This window comes from Canis lupus, chromosome 7 (assembly GCF_011100685.1).
Source record: "Canis lupus familiaris isolate Mischka breed German Shepherd chromosome 7, alternate assembly UU_Cfam_GSD_1.0, whole genome shotgun sequence".
NCBI lineage: Eukaryota > Metazoa > Chordata > Mammalia > Carnivora > Canidae > Canis > Canis lupus.
Genome location: NC_049228.1, coordinates 22,841,292 through 22,867,476, shown reverse-complemented (window position 1 = coordinate 22,867,476; position 26,185 = coordinate 22,841,292). Strand labels below are relative to the sequence as shown.

The 26,185-nt window shown below is 38.2% G+C and overlaps 1 protein-coding gene and 1 long non-coding RNA gene across 4 annotated transcripts in view; one reads left to right on the top strand and one right to left on the bottom strand.

The window, feature by feature from the left end:
- PAPPA2 (pappalysin 2) overlaps window positions 1-26,185 on the top strand; it is a 267,023-nt gene that overhangs the window by 64,954 nt on the left and 175,884 nt on the right.
- On the bottom strand, window positions 1,855-18,094 carry LOC102157116. Of its 3 annotated transcripts, none has more exons than XR_005362048.1 (7): window positions 17,937-18,094; window positions 16,866-17,024; window positions 12,980-13,054; window positions 12,819-12,890; window positions 9,622-9,694; window positions 9,068-9,127; window positions 1,855-6,341 (listed from the first exon to the last, which is right to left on the bottom strand). It is a non-coding gene; the product is annotated as an uncharacterized LOC102157116 (long non-coding RNA). The 3 variants fall into 3 exon arrangements; XR_005362047.1 differs by having other exon boundaries at window positions 13,007-13,054; window positions 17,937-18,093; XR_005362049.1 differs by lacking the exon at window positions 12,980-13,054 and having other exon boundaries at window positions 17,937-18,093.

The window sequence follows — 26,185 nt, the reverse complement described above, 5'->3', positions numbered from 1 at the left end:
AATGGAATGGTAGAATTAGGATCTAGAATTCATGTAGGAGAAAGCTCCATGGGATCCTCTGCTCAGAACACTGATAATTTTTTTTTAAATTTTTATTTATTTATGATAGTCACAGAGGGAGAGAGAGAGAGAGGCAGAGACACAGGCAGAGGGAGAAGCAGGCTCCATGCACCGGGAGCCCGATGTGGGATTCGATCCTGGGTCTCCAGGATCGCGCCCTAGGCCGAAGGCAGGCGCCAAACCGCTGCGCCACCTAGGGATCCCAGAACACTGATAATTAAGGTTAGTCTTGAATTGGTTCTGCCCACAGAGCCTGTGAAGGATCAAGTAGGTATAACTTATCTCAGGTTTATAGTAATTCTAGGACACTGGGGGAATTTAGGCACAATCTACACTGTGAGTTCCTTGATGGAAGTATACCAATTTGTCTTTGTGCTGCTGTAATTGAACGAAGTAACTATTAAGCCCTGATTTTGTGTCAGGCACTGAGGTAAGTATTTTGAATTTATTATATTTTTAATTCTCATTCTGAGAGATGCACATTATCCTCATTTTATAGATGAAACAACCAGAATTTCACACAGTTTGACTTGTATAATCTTGCATCAAGAACGTCATAGGCACTTAATAAATTTGTGCTAAATAAGTTTGTTGAAGGTATAAATATACAGACTGATCTAAGGAGGCCAAGGGTGATCTCTAAAGATCTAATGGGCCCTAGAATAATGACCTTAGGCCAAGTATTGTCCCTAAAAGTCACTTATCAATCCTTTTTCCTTTTATCTTTTTGCTACCAAGGGGTCTTGAAGCAAGTGCCATTACTAACAAACTTGATGATGGTAAGCCATAAGAATGCAAGATTCCTTTTGAGGTCGGGGTTTTGAGGTTCAGTGCAGCTGAGGTACAGATTTGGAAGGACATGATAGTATACTCTGTCCAATATAATAGAATTTCCAAAATCATCTGCTCTTATCAACTCCAGCTCTGCCTACCTATGTCCAAGAGCAATAAAAATGGGTCAAATGATAAGGGAAGTTGTTGACCAAATTAATAGCTTGAGATATTTTGCTCTTTATTATCATTATAACCATTTTACATATATTTCAAGAACTTCCATTTTTTAAAATTTTTTATTTATTTATGATAGTCACAGAGAGAGAGAGAGAGAGGGGCAGAGACACAGGCAGAGGGAGAAGCAGGCTCCATGCACCGGGAGCCCGATGTGGGATTCGATCCTGGGTCTCTGGGATCGCGCCCTGGGCCAAAGGCAGGGGCCAAACCGCTGCGCCACCCAGGGATCCCAAGAACTTCCATTTTGATTCCAACTCTCTGGCCTGATGTTTTATCCTTTTGCATTCTGCTCAAAACAAAGTCGTCTTGGCCGGTTGAGTTAGCGTGTCTCTAATTCAGAGAGGTGAACAAGTCAATGTGTGTCTCTGATGATTCACTATTGGCCGTGTAGATCACTGGGCAGTAAAGAGGTTCTGGCAGCCAGAAGGCCATTGAAATGAATAGTGTAAACTCCAACAATGCCAGGAAGAGTTAAAGCCAACTTTCATTATGGTTGGGATAGAAAAACAGCCAGTCCTCATTTCACCTGGGACTGTCCCTGTTGGAAGACCTCCTTCCCTGAACAGCTGCCTTTTCTACAAGGGGACAGGAAAGACAGCTGTCGTGGCACTCAAAGAAATAGCATTGAGTGTACAGAATTCTGGGGAGATTTCTCCAAGGATCAAGTTTCCGTTTGATTCAACTTAAATATATATCACCACTACTTTGCTGAGCATCTCCTGGGCTCCTTCCTTCACTCTGTGACCTTATATAAGTCCATTAAAAATCACTGAATCTGGGTAGGTGCTGTACCTGCTTCTGTCACCTATCTGAGGAAACATGTGGATGATTGCAGTCATACTAAAGAAGCTCAGAGTTCCTTGAATGCTAAGCCTTATAAATTTTGAGAATGAGTGAGCCCACACTAATCTCCCCATAACACAATGCATTACCTCATTATGTCATCGTTACTGTGACAAGAATAAATTAAATGCATGCCAAATAGGGTACATTTTTGTTGGTAAGACTTTAAGATCTTTCTTCTTTTTCCCCTTATCTACTGTTCTATCATCATTCCTTGAATGCATAAAACTTGTTTTCCCAGCATGTCAGATTCATTCCCATATTTATGCCTTTGAAGAATCTGTTCCTCCTTGCTGGAAAGTTTCTTTGTTCTTTCATTTGGTACACTTCTTATTAAGATTCAAATTAGTTGTTTCCTTTACTCCCATCCCCACCCCAATTCTTCCTCTCTGCTTCTGAATCACTCTGTAGATACCTCTATTATATTTATTACATTGTTGTCATTTTAGTCTGTTTTGGAGCAAAGCCTAGGGAGACTGTTCAGGAGAAAGGCAGAGAGAGTGAGCACTTGGTCGGCTGGGACTAGGGGACTTAACCAGGTTGCAGGATGAGCCCCATGAAGTCAGGCAGGAGGCTGTTTGGTGGACTTGAGTGTGTGGGTATCAGCAATAGGTAGCTCAGTTAGTGGACACTGCAGCTGAGGACACTGACCCTTCGGGATACCATACAGGGAATGATGTGCTTGAGAAATCACTCAAATCAGTGTGGGGCTGTGGAGAGTGGGCAACCCAACTGGCAGGAGGAGTTGAAGGCTAGTGCTAGGAAGAGAAACTGTTTAGTAGGCTTAGTTAATATCGTAGGAGTCAGAAGCCCAGGGCTTACTCTGCCCTGATGAACACTGGGTCTGATAGCATTATCACTCTCTACCAAGTGATGGATCCTGAGGCCACCAATAGAAATCCTGTCCAGATGATTGGCTTGGAAACTAGAGAGTAAAACAAGAGACATTGGAAGTTCCAACTGGGAAGAGTGGGGAAGGAAGGGAAGGGCTATCATTTTGGCAAGTTAGAAAGGTACTAGTCTTCTAGCACTAGATTATACACTCTTCTAGATTAGAGCTCATGTCTTGTTCATCTTTGTATCTCTACTGCCTCATATGTGATGGGTTTTAAATAAATATTGATTGAAGCAAAGAATTGATAGATAAGTGAATAGTCCCCATCCCTTGTAAAATGCATACTCATATACACAGTCTACCACCAGTTGTGTAAGAATACTAAACTAATCCATTAGTGATACACTCCATAGTTGTTCAAGTATAAGTCTCCTTTCCATGTTCTTTTCCCACTGTTTTCCCAAACTGAAAAATATAAGAAGTCAGATTTATTTCAAAACTAAAGTTGGTGTTAATTTATTCTTTATTATAAAAATATTATACATAGAGTATATGAAGCATACATATTTGATGTAAAGAATAATTACAGAGTTGGCATCTGCCACACATGTGAGCTATAGATTGTTAGCACCTTAAAAAAGGCCTGTGTTCACCCTTCCATCCCTGGTATCACTTTCTCTCTCCCTTCCCTTTTTTTGTGATTTAATTTTTGTGATAATAATTTCTCAACTTTTCTTTATAGTTTTATCATCTATGCATGTATTCCTAAAATATACATTTAGTTTGCCTCGTTTTGAACTTTATTTAAATGATAACATCCTACATGCATCTGTGTGACACTTGCTTATTCTGCTAAACATTATACTCATAAGATTATGCTAATTTATTTTGAGATTTTTCTTTTTAACATTTCTGTTGCTGAGATGACTAAAGAACATGCCTGCCTTCTACTCTTTGGGTGCAAATGTCTGAATGATTTGTAACGTGTACTTGTGTCCCTGTTTCAAAAAAGCAAAACTGACAAATACTGAGGATGGCTTTTCATTTAACAAAAGGATTTATGATAGTGGCCATTTAAAATAAAATTGGAACAATGTCAATTCATGTCTTCTGCCCATTTTTACTGGGTTGTTTTTTGAGTGTTAAGTTTTAAAATTTCTTTATATATTTTGGATACTAACCCTTTATAAGATATATCATTGGATTTAGAAAATTAAAACCTAGACGGTGTTTTAGAAATTCCTATCATTGGTGATATACCCGAATTGATTTCACATGGAGATCAAAAGTGAGTGCATTTGAAGGATAGGAAAAGAAGAATGCGTGTAAGTACAATGAGGTTTAAGAAGGACAGCTGGAAGCTTCCTGTCCAGACAGTAGAGGCTGATGAGCAATCTCACTACATTTCTGGGCTAGGTGCTCAGAAAATGAAATGCTCTATTTTTTTGGCAGTAAGATTGGATACATGGGTAGCCTTCAGATCACACCTGTTTTTCCTCTTGTATCTGAGGGGCTTTCTTTATTTCTTCTTATTTCCTTAGTGATCAGGCTTGTATATGCAGACCTATTGGGCACCAAGAGGAAAGGTTGGCCCTGTTTTCTGAGGGATTCAGCTACCAGAAGGGTGTATTACCTGTTAATTACTTAATCCCTTCAGCTGTATATATCTGATCTACAACTATGTCTCTAAGTATCCACTGGTTTGGCATCAAATACAAAATACTATCAAATAACCAGGTATTCTACATGTGATTTCACTCATATGTGGCATTGAAGAAACAAAACAAATGAGCAAAGGGAAAAAAAAAGGAGAGAGAGAAGCAAACCAAGAAACAGACTCTTAACTGTAGAGAACAAACCAGAGGAGAGGTAGGTGGGGGTAGTGGGTGAAACAGGTGATGAGGATTAGGAGTACACTTGTCTTGATGAGCACTGGATGATGTATGAAATCACTGACTATACTGTACACCTGAAATTTATATAACACTGTTTACTGGGATTAAGACAAACTTTTTAAAAAGGTAAAAAAAAAAAAACCCTCTACATATTCTGAAAACAAGTAGTTGGATTAAGTAAAAAATTTGTTACCCATAAATTGCTTTCAAAAGAATTATGTCTGAAAGAATGCAAGTACTAGAGAAGAATCTGAAAAGTGGATGGGACCATAGAAATCTCTAAGTCTAATCCTTTAAGGCTGAGAGATGTTCAGTGAATTTCCCAAAGAACAAGGACTAGACACAGGCCTCTAGACCCAGTCCAAAGCATTTTCCCTTACCATCAGGTTTTGATTTAATCTGGTTGGCATGTGTAAACTGAATTTTATTTTGATGTTATTTTTAAAAGAGCCTAGACATACGTGTTGTTTTCGTTATTCTTAAAAATACTTAAGTATCCATTTTCATAGTGTATATTATCTTTTCACTAAGGAAAACAAAGGGGAAGATACTCTTAGAAGCATGTCATTTTAAAATTTAATCTGTTTTATGGAGAACTTCTGAAAGATATCCTAGAGAATGTCAATGGGATAGAATCTAGGGAGCATTAGGAGGACTGGTTATGGGTTAGAGCTTGCCCAGTTCACTCACTGGAGAAGCAGAGCAGAAAGTCTGGTGGGGGTGGGATAAGTAGATTAGATATGATGGCCAGAATCTGTCTGAATGTTCTCAGTTCTGTTTCCTTGTGAAAGAGGCGTTAAGGTCATTAACTGAGAGTAATATGTGGAAAAGATGTTAAACATTTGAGCAGAGCAAAGAGATGAAATAGTTATTAGGTGAACAAGAGAATAAATAGACCAGGAAAATATAGTAGGATCTGGACAAAATAAGGGCCCACTTGAGGTCAATCAAATTGATAAATAGAGCATGGTGTTAAAAAAAAAACATAATAAAATAGGGAGCAAAAGACTTTGTGTTTGTATGTTTTTATAATGCCACTATTGGATACTTTCTTTGAATGAATGCTTTCTCTTGAACGTAAACAAGTAGAGACTGATCTCTGGTTGATAAACACAAGCAGAATGGAAGTAGATACAATGTGCCTGTGTGGGCTGGCTTTTAAAGTTTCTTTTGAAAAAATAATCTTGTATTTGCCTTTTCATTTGGTTTATCATCTGGAATCAAAACTCTCAGTATTAAATAAGGATTTACAGTCTCCAATTTTTAAAGAGCTTGCTTACAGATAAAATTCAGTTTTCCTTTCTGGTTCTGCTCTTCACAAGATGTATTGCATTTGACAGGTCTTTTATGTTAGAGGCTGAATATGGAATCCTAGACTATAGTTGCGATTTATGCTACCCATAAAACTTAAGGTCTTCCTCAGCAGTGGAAAAGCAATCAAGAATTGGTGTAAACAGACCAACCTGACCCCCATCTGTTGTGGTTTATAGTATATTCCCAGAGAGAGACATTTACTCCAATAACTCCCTCTGATATTAACAGAAAGTTACACACAGTACACTCTGATATTAACAGAAAGTTACACACAGTATCAGAGCCAGCCTCCTTTTGAATAGGCAGACACACAAGAGATATGAATTCAGAGTCTTTAGGTGAAAACCAGTCCATCAGAAAGATGTTCCATCAGCTGATAATGCCTGAAATTATAGAAGTAGAACATCATTTTCATAATATCAACCAAATAAGAATTTATCCCCAGTTAAAAAGAAATATAACTTTGTCATTTAATGATAGATCAGAACATTAAATAATTGGACATTCAAGTGAGTGATCATGAAGAAAATTTCAGTGTGTATGTGTGAGTCACTGGAAGTCCAGACATGCAGATAGGCAGATGGGCAACTAGTATCTGATGAGACTGTCAGAACCTCTGATATCAAGATGGATTTTAGAATTTCAGACCATGAAAGGGATCTATGTATGAAGCAGGCTGGGGCCCAATTCTGTGTGGATTTCGGCTACTCAGCAGGTAATTAAGGAAATAAATCTAGAGACAATGACACAGATGCAAGTTCAATGATTAGAACTGGGACATATGGCAGAGACTGGGTCTTATGAGGAAGACTTTCATTAATGTATTAATTCTCACTGATATTTCTTTAATTAAGCATTTACTGAACATCTAAATGCCAGACATTGGTAAAGACCCTGGGATATGAAGACAAATGTAAAATTTATTATGCAATGTGACTAGTATTATGACAGAGTATGTCAGTTATATTCTAGAAGCACTTGGGTGTATCATCCAAAAAAGACTGGGGAGAAAAAGAGAAAAAACTTCTTGGAAAATGTAGGCTATAAGATTCTTAAAACATTATTGGAGGTCAAACATGACAAACAATGTGTTAAACACTTGAGGGATACAAAATTAAAGGCAGGTAGGCCCTGCCTTCAAAAGCTTACAGTCTACTGTGATCAATGTTTAATCAATACCAGTGAGTTATCTACATCAGACAGGAAAGTTAGAGGAAGGAGGAAGAAGAAGAAATTCTTCCTGGGCACTTACTTTATTGCAGGCACTGGTCTAAGTGCTTTGTATCTAATCCTCCTAATAAGCAAACAGGTTAAGAAAAGCTATGTCTCTGTTTTTACAGACAAAGACATGAAAGAACACAGAGGTAGATCATTTGCTGAAGGGCACCTGGCTAGTATGGGGAGCAGCAGCAGGGGTACTTCATGAGAGTGACTTAATAATGCTCATCTCTGAGATGAATGGTTTGCTGGTAAACTTCCTGCCTTGAGCCAAAACCAAGGGTTATAGAGGTTCAGTCTGGGAATCAAGTGATGCCAACTCATGAGGAAATTGAGGGATGCTGAGATTTGGGATCTGGTTGGACCTGACAGATCAACAGGAGTTAGTAAGTGATGGGGATGAAAGGAGAGCAAGAAGTCAAGAATTATTCCAATAATTCAAGTCTTGGAGAAATGTTGAGTCTTGTAAAAATTTGGAAATCTTATGAGGAATTTAGTTTTAGGGATTAGAGAAATATTAGGTATTATGAAACACCTAAAGTGTCCCTAGAGCTATTAACCATAATATACTTTATTGTCTTTAACAATAAGAAAATGCTATTATCCACATTTGACAGGTGAAGAAATTGAAGGCTTCAGAGATTAGATAATTTTCCCAAAGGGACACAGTCAGTAGATGATGGTATCGGGACTTGGACCCAGGTAATTTGACTTTAGATACATTGATTTTGGGAGTGACAACCCAGTAGGCGACTGAAGCCAGTTATTTGTAGTCTGGAAGGAGATGAATTTAAGAGATTTCATATAAATAGAATTGGTAGATGTAGTTAAAATTTCCAAGGGAGTAGCATAGGACTACAATGGAGCTAAGGATTGAGGACTAAATTTTGGGGAGTTCTCACATATCAGAGGACAGGGAGCAAAAGAGGGCCTCTCTAATAAGATAGATTATGATTTAAAAAGCAGAACAATCTACTCTTATAGCAGAAGCTTTCACTTTTTAAAATCCTGACTCCTAGTTAGAAAAACATTTTGCATGGCAATCCAGAATGAGTGTGTGCATATTTATGTCTTGTACAACCCCAAAGTTTCCAAATACAGTATTTACTGTTAACAGCATATAATGCATGCTGATATTTTCCCTTCTATTCTTCTTTCTTTAAATATATGTTGGTTAATAACCCACTGAATTTATTTTATAACTTAATAATGGGTCACAATCCAATGTTTGGAAACATTGCCCTATAGCCACTCTCAAAGCTTCAGGGTACCACGATGACATGCTGATGCTATGAATTCTCAAGTTTGGCCAGTCATCTTAGAATAATAGCAAATATTAATGACTCTCAGTGGCAACCTTCTATAATTTATCATGAGAAATTGTGACAATAGTCTCATCTCTATGGCCCACTCTCTTTCTATTCCCCTGTCCCAGTATTTGTTTTCTCCTCCTTTAATTTCCTGTTTTCCACTCAACTTTCCTTGGTCCCTTTGGTTTGGAAATTAATTCTTCCTGGGTTTGTTCTTTTTATTGTTTTTTTTTTTATAAGTGAATTAAAATAATTTTAAGGCTGACCTTTCCATGTCATTTCCAATCTTCCCTTGTGGCTGTTTTATGCTTAAGTATACTGTACCACAGTAGGAGAATAAACATTTTATTGTGTGGTACAGAGTTTTCATTATATAATAATTTAATTATATGACAAATGAGGTTGCAAAACTGATGTTACTCATAGCACCTCATATGGTGCTGCCAAATGCCCCGAGTTAACCTGACATTACTAGGATGAATCCTGGAGACCCAGAACCCACAGATCTAGGAATGCCAAATGAAGTTTGTCATCAATTCTGAAACCAGGGAATTAGAGTAAATAACAGGAAACAGCTTTACCTCAATGCTCTTTCCTCTCTGTGGCACCTCCATAAAATGGCTTCCTACTGATGCACTCTGCTATAGGGACAATGAAAGGGACACTATCAGTAAACACAACTATCAAGCAACAGTCATGTACAGTAGTGTAGAACTTTTATTGGAGCTTCCCTATTTTTCAGGGGTAATTACAGATTTTTTTAAAAAAAGTATTGACGTTGCCTATTTCTTTGTTTCCATATTTTGATCAGGGAAAACAAGGCTTGAGGATTTAAATGGTTTAAACTATGATTACCCAGCTACTAATCTAGCCAGCCAGGACTAGAATTCAGCATTAGAATTGGGTAAGTTCTAAATTTAAATAGCTAGCAAATCTATCTGAACAAATGCTTTCCCAGAAGGTTGGCTACACATTTGCTTCTTTTACAATGTGGGGGTTAGAGGTGCCAAACCCCATGCAGTCAAAAATCCACGTATAACTTTTGACTCTCCAAAAATGTAACTGCTAATAGCTGGTTGTTGACTAGAAGCCTTTGTCAGTATTGGAACTTGCATAAGCTCTAAATTAGCCTTACCTGTACCATAGATGGTCAACACATATTCTGTCTGTTATATGTGTTACATACTGTATTATTATAATGAAGTAAGCTAGAGAAAAGAAGACATTGTTAAGAAAATTATAAGAGAAAATGTATAGTTCTGTACTATCAAGGATCCCACATGTAAGTGAACCTGCGCAGTTCAAATCCGTGTTGTTCAAGAGTCTATTGTACTTGTTAGTCACTTAGGGTAGCCAATTAGAGAAAAGGTCAGAGGGGGAACTTTGGGCAAGCAAATATGATTTTATCATGGCTTACAGGTGGGAACATTGGTAGAATTGATGGACTGATCTTAACTTCTAAGTGGACCTTAAATATTTAGGATCATTGTCTCAAAATGGTTTCCATTATTAAAATGTTATAGACTGTGGCCTCATAAGTTTTGTTGTACATCAGAATCATTTGCTTTTTAGAAATTCTGATGTCTGGACTTTACTCAAATATTTTCATGAATCTCAGCAGTGGTTGTGATGCACAGAAATGTTTGGAAATTCTCAGTGAATATGTGACACATTTTTGGCACATAAAGACCTAGAAAATAAGTAATTGTTGAATGCATTCTATAAAAATCCACCTCTTCATGGGAAACTAAAAGAAATAATATATATTTAAGGAACGACCAGTGGCATGGAGCAAATAGAAATATAAACATAAAACAAGGTAAAACACAAGTTGAAATAGGGCATGGGTTTCATTGTAGATACAGTATAAGAGTGAGGATGTAGGAATTAGGTCCTACTTGTAAGGGAGATAAAAGTTCATTTGGATATTGATGGATTGGTGGAGATTTGGGATTTCAGACAATGAGGATAGCATTAGTCAAAGTTTGGAGAAAATTTCTAGCTGTATTGAGGGAATGCAGAGCAAAGTCATTGAATTGGATCAGGTCACTCGCAGAAGGATAGGGAAAGAAAAGACTACAGAGCAAAAACATAAAAGATCTTCAACATAAAATTAGGGATTTTGAAACTAATTATTGGGCAGTGAAGAGCCATGGTTGGTTTTTGAGACTGTCATGACCAGCATCTATTATTCCTTGAAAAATTAATTTGCAGCGGAGTGTAGGATGGACTGGAAGGGAGATAACCTGTGTTTGTACCGGTGTGTTACACAATTTACTGCGCTGCTTCAGGACGAAACCTCCCCATTGCTTGCCCAGTCTCTCCTCTGTAACAACGTTCATAGCAACATTCTTCACATGCTCATTCCCTGCTTTCTGAATCATGGAATCAGTACTTTGAAGCCAAAGTACTTGCGGTCAAGTCAGTATGGAATCAGTCGAAAGTGGCACCATAGTTTTTTTGTGCCACATGAACTGTAGTAAAAATAGGGGACTCTTGTGGTTTTAGTAGGAATTGTATCAAGAAAATCTAAATCCTAGTGAAAAATTCCAAATCCTAGTGATAGCATTACACTCTTTTGAAGGACTTTGAAAGAATTTGATGACTTCCTTTTGGTATTTGAAGGTGAGAGGCATGGGATCTAATGCCATCTGTCTACTTTTAATTGCTTTCCTTATACAAAAGTGAACAAGAATTGTCTTGATGTGCAACGATGGCTCTTGATTCCATTGTTGGTGGCCTTGCCTTATTAGGAACATCTTTATTTTCTTTTCCCTAAGACTATACTCTTTTGCCTTTTTTTTTTTTTTTAAGATTCTGATCCCAATTTTTCTTCTTTGTCATTTTTCATTCTTTTCTCCCGACTGACAATCTCTTCTTTAGGTCTGCCCGAGAGGGTCACCATGACCCTTTTCCTTGAGAAAGAAGGGGTGGAGGTTATTTGTTGGTTATTATCTCGGGTGGAGACCTTTTCTTTTTAGTTAAATTATGTCTGTGTCATCCCAAGTGCCTTGTACAGTGCTAAGAAATGGCAAGTTTCCACAAAATAATTATTTAAAGATTTTATTTATTCATGAGAGACACACAGAGAGAGGCAGAGACATAGGCAGAGGGAGAAGCAGGCTCCCTACAGGGAACCCGACGTGGGACTCAATCCCGGGACTCCGGGGTCACAATCTGAGCCAAAGTCAGTTGCTCAACTACTGAGCCACCCAGGTGTCCCCAAAAAATTATTTTTGAAAGAAAATACAACACACAATATCTGACATGTTTAGATGCTTAATAATGGAGGTTGACCCTACTAGGATTTTTCAGGACAGTCATCATTTCAAATATTCTTTTCTACTGTTTTGTAAAGTGCCCTTATTCTATAAAACCACATCTTGATTTGGGTTTCAAAATATGCTCACATACCCATGAAAAGTAAACATGAATCTGTACCCCAAACATAATACATATTGAAAAAAGAACATTCTTTGGGCATTTTACATACTCTTCTTGAAAAAAGCCAACATGAAAAAAAAAAAAAAAAGAAAAGAAACAAAAATTGAGTGGCAGTGAGGAGGAGATGGTGGGTAGAAAGTTGGCAGGTTTTGTTTAGCTCCGGTAGAAGCCTCTCTGGAACAATTTAGCCAGCGTTTTCATTGGCAGGCCTCAGCAGAGCCATTAGAGCTATTAAACGAGTGTATTGTTTTGAGTTTTCTTTGGCCCAATCTCCTCTATTATTTAGGGAAACAGACTTGCACAGTCTTGGGGAAGAGAGAAGACTGAATGCCAGCTAATCGAACCCTCCTTCATGGCGTGTTGTGGATGAACAGGCTGGAGAGCTGGGGATTGCTGAGAATTCCTAGCCCCTACAGATTCCCATGTGCCAAGCGCAATACTGGATCTGATCAGGATTCTTGGATATTTTGTTCACTTTCTGGTTAAAAAGTAATCAGAGCCCTGTGAAAGTTCCTCTAATAAATTATACAGCGGCCTTTTTATATCTGGCAGTGAAACGTTTTTAGAATGTCTGCTCAGGAGCACAGGGCCCTGATCTGGAACGCCCAATCTCTCTGGCCTAAAAATAAACTTGGGTTTTAAGAAATCTTGTGTGTGATGTGTGTGTGTGTATGTGCGTGAGTGTGAGCATGTGGGGAGGGGGCAGGAAGACAAATGGAGAATGCTGAATGTTGAAAATACTTTGTTAATAGATCCTGGAGTTGGAAATGCTGACTTTTTGCTTTTTAAATAAAGGATGAGGCTAAACAGATGACCCATCCATCCTCCTTTTAAGCTTGTCAAATGTGTCTTTGGGAGAAATACCAGGTGAAAAAAGAATGAACTCACTTGGTCCTTTCTCTATGTCTCTATTTTCTTTGTTGATTGTTGTTAGTTGACCTCTCTTTTTGGTTTCAAATACTGAAGTGGAATTAGAAGAATAGAGACTCAGTAGCCCAAACTCTGCTGAGGGAAGAGTTCTCTTACATGGACAAGCATTGCCCACTTACTGTCATGTGCCGGGTCTGATTCGTTACCTTGTCTGTGCTGGCCTTTTAATCATAAATCTGCTTCTTTTATACCACCTAAAAATATTGCATGGTATAGAGTGAGTATTCTAAGGTCTAATTTGCCCTTTTAACCTTTAGAAATTGAGTTTCTCCTCTAAAATAATACATTCTCCTTATAAAATTTCAAACAGTAAAGCAGGAATTCTAAGTTCTGCCTTTGCTCCATTTTCCCTGATTACTACCTTCTACCTTTCCACAACTTTTGAAAAGGAGCCTGATTCTGAGTTTAGACCAATTTGTGAAAATATGCTCCATTGGTTTTTAAATAGATATGATTTGAAAAACAATAAAAAGTGTGCCATTTTCAAATGTGTTTGAGGAATGATGAGTGGAATAACAATTACTTTCTGTATCCTTGGTATTTCGCCATGCACTTTACGTATATGATTTCACTTAACCTGTGTGGCAATTTTAGGAGGCAACTACTATTATTATCCTCAGTTTTTAGATTACTTTATGTTCATTTTTAAGATAATCGCAATCAGTTTTTAAATAATGAAATCCAGGCTTAGTGATATATAATGCCCCAAGTCATACAACAAGAAAATGGCTAAACCCAAGTTAACCTGGGCCATCTTAATTCAAAGCTACAATCTGTATTACTACTCATGACATCCCCTAGGAATTTAAACAGATTTTATTTTATTTAGTGCAGGAGGTCTCAGAATATTTAATAATCTGCATTTAGAATAAAGTATGGAGTACATTCCTCTCTCTCTCTCTCTCTCTCTTTCTCTCTTTCTCTCTCCCTCTCCCCCTCTCTTCCCCTTTCCCCCTCCCTCGCTCCCTCCCTTGCTCCCTTGCTCCCTTTCACTATGGTATTGTTTTTGTGCTACCTAAGGAGCCTTTGTTTCTCTTGATCTCTCTAGTCTGAGTCAGAATCATCATGTTGGTCTTAAGGGCTTCTCTGTAACGGAGGTGTTACTGAGACTCATGCAAGTGTTTGCAGGAGCAGTGACCTAAGTCAGGAAGGTCTAAGTTAGTATGTGCAATTTTACATCGAGGTTAGCTCAAATAACTGCGTACTCCCAGAAAGGCCACTTGACTCTATAACCAATTTCTACTTGTCTCTATAAATAAACTTAGATAAAATGACAAGGCAGAAAGGTTCATGCTCCCAGAATTTCTTTTTTATTCCATGCTTCAGTGAAAGATAATGCTCCATTTTTCTGGGCAGTGCCCAAGCTGTTCTTTCTCTTATAGAAATACCTCTGATTGAGATGGAAAAGTTTTGCCCTGAAGGATAAGTGGCTGAGAAAGGCACAATTGTGAATTTTCTATGGTTTATTACAGTTTAAATAACAACAATTGCCAAGGATACTTGACTGCATATTTAGTTGAACAAAATAAATTTGTATGGGTCAGAACAAATAATGGTGTAATAGCAAAAGCTCAAAATTCAAAGAGAAAGCATGTCCCCAATAGGGTAAGTTATTGTGTTATATGCATAGAAAAACAATGGAAACAAATATATCAAATGGTAGTTATCTCTGAGGAATTAGAATTTTGATGCTATATAATTTTCTTATAATTCTTTTTTGCATTCAAAATTATATATAACATGCATGTAGTATTTTTATAATTTAAAAAAGAAGGAATAACACAAGCAAAAGAAGAGATGCACTAAACAGTATCATTGGGTATGGGTGGGGAACTGTAAGTGGTTTGATGTTGTTGGAACGTGAAGCATGAGCCAGATAATGACAAGAGATGAGGTAGTTGTAAGCAATGTGAGAGTTTAGACAGATTCATGGCTTAGGTAGGTAAGTCCCTAACAGCTTAGGGAAGGTAAAATGGTAGGCAAAAAGATAGAAGACCTCTGCTATAGTTTAGCAAGAGATAATGAGAGCCCATGGCAGTGACATTAGAGTGAAGGAGTTGCAGTTGGGAATGATTAATAGATAAATTAGTTAAGTCTCAGTGACTGAGTGGATATTAGGGGTAAGAATGAATATGAGGGAGAAAGGCTTGCTCTCAGGTTTCTGCCTAGGTGAAAAAGAATAGAAAATGTAGTTCTGAGATCCCATTAAGACATTTTGAGTCATATATATAAAGTTTTGTCTTACCTCTAATCTTCATAAAACAATGGCTATGACACTTCCTTTTTTTTGAGAGTGAAGTGATGCAATCACTGGGTAGTTAAGTGATTTGGTTCACATATTGGTCTAAAAATGTATTGCCTTTCTTGTGTGTCAGCTTTTCTTATGTGAATATAAAAAATGTAATAGACTTCACTGAATCAAAAAAAGTAACAATAGCAAAAAATAGCTACTGTTTATTTTGCTCTTCTTATGAGTGGCTACTATCGTGCTTTGTGTCACATGCCATTTTGCTTTCACATAGTGATTAGAATTAATTATTACTTTATGCTACAGATGAGAAAATGGAGGGTAAATAATGTGTCCAAGGTCACAGAGTTGATAAGTGGCAGTGCTGGACTCTAAGTCCATGTCTATCTGAATTCTGATTCATGTTTTAGAAACATATGTTAGTATAGAATAGGAGTTGACACACTTTTTCTGTTAAACGGCTAGATAGTAAATATTTAAGCTTTCAGGCCATGCATGGTCTTTCTTGCATTTTCTTCTCTTCTTTCTTTTTTTTACAACTCTTTAAAAATGGAAAAACCATTATTAGTTCATAGGCCATACAAAAACTGACCACATACTGGATTTGCTCTGCAGTCCATAGTTGCAGATTCACAGTCTGGAGTACACACACACCCCTTTAAGACTGTACACACACAGTCTGGAGTACACACACACATTGGTGGTGAAAGGGTCATATAGAGATGCTGCAGTCAAAGAAGAAAAATGGAGAAATCGCTTAGCTCTAGGTTTCCTGGGGAAAGGGAAATCCAGCTGGAATAGAATATCCATGGTAAACACAAGGAGACCACAAGAGTGTGAGTCATTGCTAGGCCATAGTCTGAATGTGATCACTCAGCCAACAAAAGATCCTCAGATGGCTTCAAATCATTAATGTCTGTGGTAAGAGACAGAGATTGAGGAGGGAAAATGTGCTCTTTATATAAAAGATGGACCTGTCCATCTAGAAAAGGCAGTATAATAAATAGAGCAATGGAAAAGGTGTGTCTTTTTGAGCCTCAGCTCTCAGAGGAGAGGAAAAGTGAGGGCCAAGCCCAGAAGGGTGAGTGGAGGAGGGAGGGAAGGGAGACTGCATCCGTGTGTGTGTGTGTGTGTGTGTGTGTGTGTGTGTGTGTGTATACACATACACAGAGTTTTCTTTCCTCAGTCAAATGGACAGATGGACAACTGCAGTGGTTTCAGTGATCTGGCCACTTTCTGAAATCAAAATTTACACATGATAATGCAAAAAAGCAAAGAAAAATTCTCCCATCAGGAGACTTTTCATCAGGAGGCAGGTATACTGACATCTGATTGGCATCTGGGGGCTTATGAGAACTTCCTGAGTGAGAAGGTAGAATTTAGAGCCCTCTGTCTCCTGAGGCATAATAATCCTTGGCTGTAGATACATGCAACTTCTGGAGAAGTTGCGAGTACCATTACAGGGGCTCAGAAAGCTTTGCTGTATTTGGACCTTCCTATTCTGTACCTCCTTACGACCAATAACACTTGTCCTGGAGTCTATGAGTGAGAGGATGTCTTTTAAATGCTATTTATTTTATTTTATTATCTAGCTGCCATTTCCACTGAATTGTTTCATCAAAAGAAGCCAAATATGATACAAACATGGCTATTTTCTACATTACAATATGTATATCCCACACTAGAGTTTAATTCCTTTCAGGAACTCAATATTGAGAAATATTCCAGCTATCATTAGAAGCGGTACTGGACCATACCTGGAATCAGAAGGATATTTGATGAAGTTTCAGCTTTCCACCAGTCACCAGCATAATGCCATTAGTGCTATGCTGGAGGGACAGAGTGTACTGAGGTAGTACCTAGGCCAGGAACCAACTCTGGACTCAGCAGTTGGGATGGATACCAGGGAAACCTGCCTGTAAGAGGTGATGTCTATACTAATTTTGATAATGGGTAGTTATTAGCAAAAAAAAAAAATACACAGAAAAAAAGAGCATTCTAGGTAGAAGAAATATTTGTGCAATTTCATGAAACCAAGAGAGACCATAACACAAGTGCAGAGCTATGAGTACTTTGGGAATTCAGAAAACAGAAATAATGGCCAGAGATGAAGCCAGGCAGGTAGCAAGGGGCCAGATCATGAAAGGCTTTGAAATTATATTAAGGCATTTGGATTTTGTCTCAAACACATCGGACACCATTGGAATGTTTTAAGCAGAGGAATGGGTTGCTCAGATTTCCATAAGGAAAATGGAAGAAGATGGGGGAAGAATGAAGATTAGCTAGCCAATAAAGATTTTGCTCACAAAAGAGAAACTATGGTGGCTTCAAGCAATGACATGGATGGTGGGTGGGAGAGATTAGAACCTACTGTAGTTGGTGATTATTTGGATGTGAAATTGGAAAAGAGTTTAGGATAAATCCTTTCTAGGGTTCTGTGTTGGATATAGAGTAATGGTGAGACTTGTCTCCATCATGGGGAAATGCAAGAAGTGGAAATTAAAAGGGAGGATGAGTTGACTTTTAGACTTGTTGAATGTGAGGTCTCTGAGGGACATTTAGAGGATGATATTCATTAAACAATTTGATATATTTACCTGTAACTGAGGAGACAAATCTAACCTAGAGATACATTTTTGAGTTAATCACTGCAGAAAAAGCTGCAGGAGTGAATGTGTTCATTCTTGGAGATATAGAGTGAGAAATAAGAAAGCAAAGGATGGGCCCAGGGGAAACAGTACCTAGGAGAGAGGGAGAGAAAGAAGGACCCATGAGAATATGAGGAGGGTCTATAGAGTAGGAGGTAAACTAGATGAGTGTTGACTTACCAAAGGCAAGTGAAGAGGAAGTCTCAAAAAGAAAGTGGTCAATGGTGTCACATGCTTCAAAGAGGTCAAGAAAATAAGGACAGAAAGGTGTCCACTGGATAGAGTCACTGGGAGGTTATTAGTGACCTTGCAGGTGACAATTCTACAAAGAATGTTGAGGATGGAAGCAGAACATCTTTAAGTCCAATTTATAATCAACAGAATTTATTATGTAACATTTATGAATTCCGTATCTAGGGAAGAATCATTACTTTGCAATCACTAGTGGCAATAGAAAAGTTCCTCTTTTTCCTTCTCCTTGATTGCTTCTAAGTAGAAATTATAACTAACTAGATTTGGAAGAAGATGAGCATGGGAGTATTTGTTCATAGACCTTGTCTAACCCATCCTCCTGTATCTCCCTAGTAAGTGGTTTCCTGTTCTCTGTCCTTCCATAGTGAGTATTTCACACTTTCTAAATCTTCTGAAATTTCTGGACTCATCACCTCACCTTCTCCTTTATTAGGAAAGCAGGATAAACTAGAGAAGTGGTCTCTCACTGTAATACCATCAACCCTCAAAATCATTTGCATTTCTACCTTCCTTCCCTCCTCCTTTTCTCTTGCATGGGCATATGTTCCTCTTTGTCTTTGAGGAGATTCCCAAGAAGTGGTGCCTCAGACAGGAATTTCGGTATTTGTGGTTTACTGAGAGTTTCTTTTAGAAGAAAGAGATGAGGGAAGTAGGATAAGGCAGGGGAAGGGGCTGAGCAAACATGTAGCCTCAGCTAGAGTCTGACCTCAGTGCAATTTCACAAGTGTGTCATCCTGCCTTCCAAAGTCAAAGTATGAAAGATTTTCCATCATCATAATCCTATTACAGGAGTCACTCACCTTCCTCACTATTCAGTAGAATAGAAAGTGAAGAGTTCAGTTTGGTGCATGTACATCGTCAGAAAGAACTGACTTCTGTAGTGCTGGGGTGTGTGCATACATGAATGTGTATGACATATTACAGAAAGAATGATTTGCTTAAAAATTGTATTTGAAGGAAAGCTTTTAAAATGTTCTAAAGCAATGGAAGAAGGAGGAATGGAGGAAAAGAGAAAAGAAACACAAAAGAGTAACTAAAATACTGGATGACTTCATGGATTTTTACCACTAGTTGAAACATATTGTGTCCGCTCCCTTGTTACCCACAAGGACCACTCCTCCCGGGAACAGCTTCCTATTTTTAAACCCTGTGTAATGCCTGTGGAATTACATTGCCCATTCCTACCCAGACCCAGAGAGTATTATCGTTACACTCTGTTTTTGCCAAGAACCTGCTCTGTCTTTAGTCACCAGCAAAGAGTTGTCAAAGAGAGCACATTTTTGTCTTTAGGCTTTGTCTTTGGGTGAAATTTTGTCTCTTGCTCTCCATTGGAGGCAACAAGTCCTATGTTACTTCTTTAAGTTTGGCTTTTTTAGAGGTAACTATATCTCTGTGGAAGAGTCTGCAGCATGGCAATATTGGCATACTTGTGAGGGGGGAAGAATAGAATGTTCTTTGGTTCATATTCTAATTCTGACTGTTTCTACCATTGATATACTCAACTAATATTAAATAAGCACTTGATAATATGAAGGATGATATACTAAGTTGCTCTCACATTGAGAAAGACATGGTACTTGACTTCTGGGAACTTTAGGTAACAAAGTAAAGAATATTGAATATTGAAATAAAAAAGGCTCTATTTTATAAATGCTAGTTTTTTAACATAACTATAACAATATAAATATGATATCATCAGTGTTTTGCTGTTGAATTAATAATATATTGTTCAGAGTCTCACCAGTTTTTCCCCTGCTGCTAGAGTAAACTGCACCCAGGCAATAACTTATGGAAATACCTTGTAAACTTTACAACCCCATCTCAACATGTGCTGAGAAAGTGTGCACTTACTTTAAAATTTTATTTAATAAAACATTACTCATTAAATAGGCAGCCCCGGTGGCGCAGCGGTTTAGCGTGCCCAGGGCGTGATCCTGGAGACCCTGGATCGAGTCCCGCGTCGGGCTCTCTGCATGGAGCCTGCTTCTCCCTCTGCCTGTGTCTCTGCCTCTCATTCTCTCTCTGTGTCTCTCTGAATAAATAAAAAATAAAATCTTAAAAAAAAAAAAAAAAAGAATGCTGTATGGGATCCCTGGATGGCTCAGCGGTTTAGCACCTGCCTTTGGCCCAGGGCATGATTCTGGAGTCCCGGGATTGAGTCCTGCATCGGGCTCCCTGCATGGGGCCTGCTTCTCTCTCTGCCTTTGTCTCTGCCTCTCATTCTCTCTCTCTCTCTCTCTCTCTCTCTCTCTCATGAATAAATAAATAAAATCTTAAAAAAATTAAAAAGAATGCTGTATTATATATATGTATGTGTGTGTATAATATCAATACAGAAGAATACAAAGAAAATTAGTTTAAATCTTACTACCTATTTCATCCTCTTCTAGATATCTAGATTGACATGTATATGGTTTCAAATAAATAGAATTATATTACACTTACCATTGCACAGCTTACTTCTTCAATCAATACTATTTTGGGGGCACTTTTCTATATAGATCTGGATCATTTTTAATGCATTCATGGTACAAATATTATATACTTTTAATTTATCTTGTCAGATCCATGTTAATAGAAATTTACATTATTTATACTTTGTTATTATACTTTTATTTGCTATTATAGTATTCTATTAGCATAATATACAATGATGTTATATTATCTTCTTATATTTTTTATGTTGCTATTATACTATTCTTATTTGTGCATATTTGAAACTCATACAAGTATCTTTTTAAGTTAAATATCTAAAGGTAGGATTTCTACTGTTGGCAAATATTGCCAAAGCGGGTTTACATATTATAATTGCTGTTATGTGTTGTAGACTAGACTGAATGAGGTAGAGATTCAGAGTTAGGGGCTCATTTCAGGCTGGGGTAACCAGGGTGGGCTTTATAGAAATGAGATAGAAAAGGGGACTTGGATGGCAGTTACAGTTTTGATAATTATATATGTAATGGGAGAACTACCTAAGCAAAGCAGGGAGGCAAAAAAGAAAAAATCAGAAGCATGTGTGGTATCAAGGGGTAAGTCAATGTAGCTCAATCAATGATGTAGTGGTACTAGTGCAAGCCTGGAGGATAGGCTGGGGTTAGATTACCGGGCTTTGAGTGGCAATTTAAAGGATTTTAAAGGACCATTGTGTAGGCCACAGGGAACCAACAGTGAACAGGGAAAATCAGCATTGATGTTGCACAGGAAGGACTGGAGCTGGCTACTAGAGGAGAAAAGTAAGAGGACATCTTAGTACATGGCAAATAAAGTAAAAAGGACCTATTGCAACCAGATAGCGACAGTGGCATTATTACAGCATGAATAGAAGAGAAAGTTAAATTAGTACTGGGTTATCTGGGACAGGTGACAGTATTAAATGAGTGAGATGGATAACTTTGCCGTGATGAGGGCTGTATTCGTTTCCTTGCACTGCCATTACAGAGTATTCCACACTGGGTGGCTTAAACAGCAGAAATGTATCGTCTTACACAGTTCTGGAGGCTGGAGGTCTGAGATCAAAGTATTAGCAGGGTGGGTTCCTTCTGTGGGATGTGAAAGAGAATCTGTTCCAGGCCTCTCTCCCAGCCCCTGGTAGCCTCAAGCATTCCTTGGTTTATAAGCTGCGTGTTCCCTGTTTCTTCACACTGTCTGCCCTCTATGTTCATTCTGCTTTTTACAAGGACACCATATTGGATTAGGGCTCACCCTAATGATCTCAATTCAATCATCTGCATAGACCATCTTTCACAATAAAGTCACACTCACAGGTGCTGGTTAGGACTCCAATGTCTTTTGGGGACACACAGTTCAGCCCACAACAGGGGCTATCCTGGTAGAAATGGTCAAAAAGTGTGAGAAAATTGAGTCTTAGTTGCTTAAGTGTCTGCCTTAGGCTCAGGTCATGATCCCGGAGTCCTGGGATCGAGCCCTGCTTCTCCTTCTCTCTCTGTCCTTCCCTCTACTTGCTCTCTCTCTCTCTCTCTCTGTCTGTCTTACCCTCAAGTAAAACAAATAAAATCTTTTTTTAAAAAGTGAGAAAATTGAAAAGAGGAAGAAATAGATGTAGAAATCAGTTATATTAAGATCATCATTGCAACGAGAATGCATTAGATCTTCAACATTGTGACAATTTGGAGTTGTAAGGAGTAGTTTGGTTTTATATTCTGTTTTATGACTCATCTCTTCAACACCTCTGCAAAGTGATTCTTTAGCTTTTGTTTGGATATTTCTAGTGATAGGGAATTATTTTTTAACAATTAAAATTTATTAAGTTTTTAAAGTATATTGAGGCAAAAAGAGACCTTCTCATAATTTTGTTCTTTGGCTCTAGTCCTTTCCTCTGGACTTATACAGAGCAAGGTGCTTATACATCATTGGATAGCAGATCTTTAACCAGTTTTCAGGCTGCCCTCCCACCCCTGCCATCTAGATTAAATATGCCCTATTTCTTCTGCCATTCCTCATATGACATTGTTATCAGATCTCCTTCCTTTTTTGTCTCCCTCTTCTGGGCATGTCTCAGGTTCCAATGTCCTTAAAGAAGGATAGGCTCATCAAGCACACGTCTGTTCATGGCAGTGCACTTTGTGCTCAGCACTGAGTCCCAGGGGGCTATACATTTTCCCTCAGGGAATGATGGAAATTTGTTGGCAACTAAAATCTATAGGACTCTTTTTGTCCTATTAATTGGTGCCAAACCCAGAGTCCTTAATATTATATTTTAGCAATCGTGTTCTTTATTTGTTTTTAACTTTGGATTTACACTTGAAACTTTTGAATTTTACCCTTTGAGTGTCCCCCTATAATAATTGCTTTGCGAGACTTATTTGAATCTTTATTGTGCTACCCAGAATATGATCTCTCTTCAGTTAATGTCATTTGTAAACATGATAAACTTACACTGTGCCGTTGCAAGTGAATTGTTGCAAGACATTGATGATATAAGCCAATGAAATAGGGGCAACTACAGACACCTGGGCTAAGATATTAAGAGCCTCCCTGCAGGCTGCCCCTACATTTGGTGCAGGTTGTTATGAATGCATAACTGTGCACGTTTCTCCATCCTTCTTATAAAGATCTTGTGAGCAAGGTATCACATAACCTATTAAACCAAGGTATGCTTTTCTAAGGGATCATCTACTTTAGCAAATCCAGCAAAACACCCAAAGCAACAACAAAAGAAGTGTGATTACTTTTGTATGATTTTTTTTTTCTTAAGTGAGCCCATGGTAGTTTCTGCAATTACCTTTTTCTTACATGGGTAGTACAGATTTGCCTGTTTAATAGCACATTGGAAATATTTCTGGGACTTGATACTGAGCTCACTGATCTTTAGTTTCCAAGTCTCTCCTTTTTTTAAAAAGATTTTATTTAGTAATGAGAGACACACAGAGAGAGGCAGAGACATAGGTAGAGGGAGAAGAAGGTTCCCCGCAGGGAGCCGGATGCGAGACTCGATCCCAGGACCCTGAGATCATGCCCTGAGCTGAAGGCCCACACTCAATCACTGAGCCACCCAGGCATACCTCTCCTCCTCCTATTCCTCCTCCTTCTTCTTTAAGATTTTATTTATTCATGAGAGACACACAGAGAGAGAGAGAGGCAGAGAAACAGGCAGAGGGAGAGGCAGGCTCCATGCAGGGAGCCTGATGCGGGACTTGATCCCAGGACCTCAGGATATGATCCGAGCCAAAGGCAGACACTCAACCACTGAGCCACTCAGGCATCCCCCATCTCCTTCTTCTGAAGGAACTTGAAATATCTTTCAGTCTTTGGCTGCCATGCACCTCATCATTACTCACAAAGATTCGTTGTTATGTAGCTACCCCAACATGTCCTTTGGGGGATTTTAGGGTACAATTTTATCATTCCCAAGATGAATTCATTCCAAAAACAATTCTTCCATCTATTAAGACTTCTAGTTTCTTTTGGTCATCTGTATATATTTGGCTTGACTACGTCTTTCCTGACTTTTCTACCTTGAGAACTAAAATCAAATGTGGAAAACACAGCTGGAATAGCATCTCTGAATCAATCAGTATTTAGTTGCCAAAACCACAAAGCATTGTTGCCATTTTAACCAAAAAGGATTAAATACACAGGATTTTAGTGCTTATAAAGCTTTTATAAGGGCTGGAGTAGTAGATTTAGGTTGGGCATCCAGGAATATGTCTTAGAGCAGCACTGAAGAACAGGCCTGCAAGTGGAGCTGCCACCCTCTTGCCACCGACAGGAATGTGGGGAATCCTTAGGTCCCTGTTCGTTTCAGGAACACAGTGTGTGGCTGCTGGAGGGAGATCAGGAAATCACTGACGTGCCACCATTGCAGTCATGCTCTGCCTACTAGATCCGCCCCAGGAACAAGTGTTGGCCCCACAGCCTGCTCCTCCACACCCTAGAATGTATACTCTCACCCTGCCATGCTTGCAGGTGAAGGAAGAAAAAGCAGTAAGGTCTTCATCTCACTGCCATCTTCCAACTAGAGCACAACTGATTGGCAGACTCGAAATCACATCCAGATCCCTAGGTATAAGAGAACTGGAAGGATGCAGAATTTAACTTCTCTGCTCTCTAGAACAAGAATGCACAAGAAGGAGGGTAGAATAATCCACACAAACCAATTCACAATGTCCGCCACAAAGTTTACAGTGCCTTATTGTCAATTTTTTACTTCCTCCTCTGTTCTTGCATGTAACTAAAAAAAAAAAAAATTAATCCCAGTATAGCTAACATACAGTGTTGTGTTAGTTCCAGGTGTATAGTATAGTGATTTGATAATTCTGTACATTACTCCGGGCTCATCATGATAAGCGTAATTTTGTGTGTACTGCTACTATAGTGCCTGTCACCTTGCATTACCATTATGCAAGACTGAGTTTCTTGAAAATAAGAATCATATATTATGTATATTTTTATTGCCAAGGCCTAACACAGTGACTCACCGATGCTAGGGAAACCAATTTAAGAATAGAAGAAAGGATGTGTGCTTTGGAGTTAGAGAAACTTGAGTTTAAAACTTGCCTCCAAGACTTACAAGCTGTGTGGTTTGGAGCCAGGGACTTTAATTCTGTAAACTTGAATTTCTTATATGTAAAGGAAAATAAATACACTAACTTTACAAGATTGTTGTGAACTTTACATGAGAAAATATATATGAAGCATCTGTCATACAGTTGGGACTCAATTTTGATCACCATTATTATTAGAGTACATGAAAAACTGCCAGGTTAATGAATTATTGAATAGATTTGCACTTTCACGATTATTTATCTTGGTAGCAAGGCAGACTTTGAAGAGTTCAGCTTTTTTACCCATTCTGTGTCATTACACTATTTTACTTATTATTCTAAAAAATGGAAGTTTTCACTTTGCAAAATTTATCACCTTGCATTTTTTCATATTTATGGTTGTACTCAACTTTATCTTCTTTGATCTTCTTCTTCTTCTTCTTCTTCTTCTTCTTCTTCTTCTTCTTCTTCTTCTTCTTCTTCTTCTTCACAGTTTTATGTTATTTTTCTTTCCAAAATCTGCATGTATTTTTAAAAAAATTTTAGCTTAGCACATAGTTCCTTTATCAAATCTGGTTCTTTCTGATGTTTCATATCTCCTTTCACCTTTATTGGGACAATCTAGAATTCAGTGCATTTTCAAGGTTTATATACTTCTACTTCCAAAAGGCCATTTTCCCCTTGAAAATCTTAGGTTAAGGAATCATTCCTCTCTTTTAGAAATCTGTTTCCCTAAAGCTCAAGTCCTTGTTGTTATCAGCCTCAACTGTTGCAAAAAGTAAAATGTTTCTTTCATTGAAGGAACTCATCCACTGCCATGTCACCAGATACTTTTCTTCTATTAGTAAGAATTTAAATCAAACTATTGTATCTCTTTGTTGTTTCCTGAACTTTTTGAGAGAGATTATCAGGAAGTCAGGGAAAGAATTTATCTGAAGTGCTGCAATTATTATTAGCACAGTCAGCCTTTTGGCAGAGAGTCTCATCTGAAGTATTGGATCATCACTGTATTTTTATTTTGTGTCAATTTTGGAAACTGTTCTGGATGAAATCAAAATTATCCCTTGCCTGACAAGGTTGGCTATAGTTTGTGCCTAGAAAAGATTCATTGTTAATATAATTTTCATTATATTGAGGAGAGTGGAGGAGAGGGGAGGGAGGAATGAGGGGGAA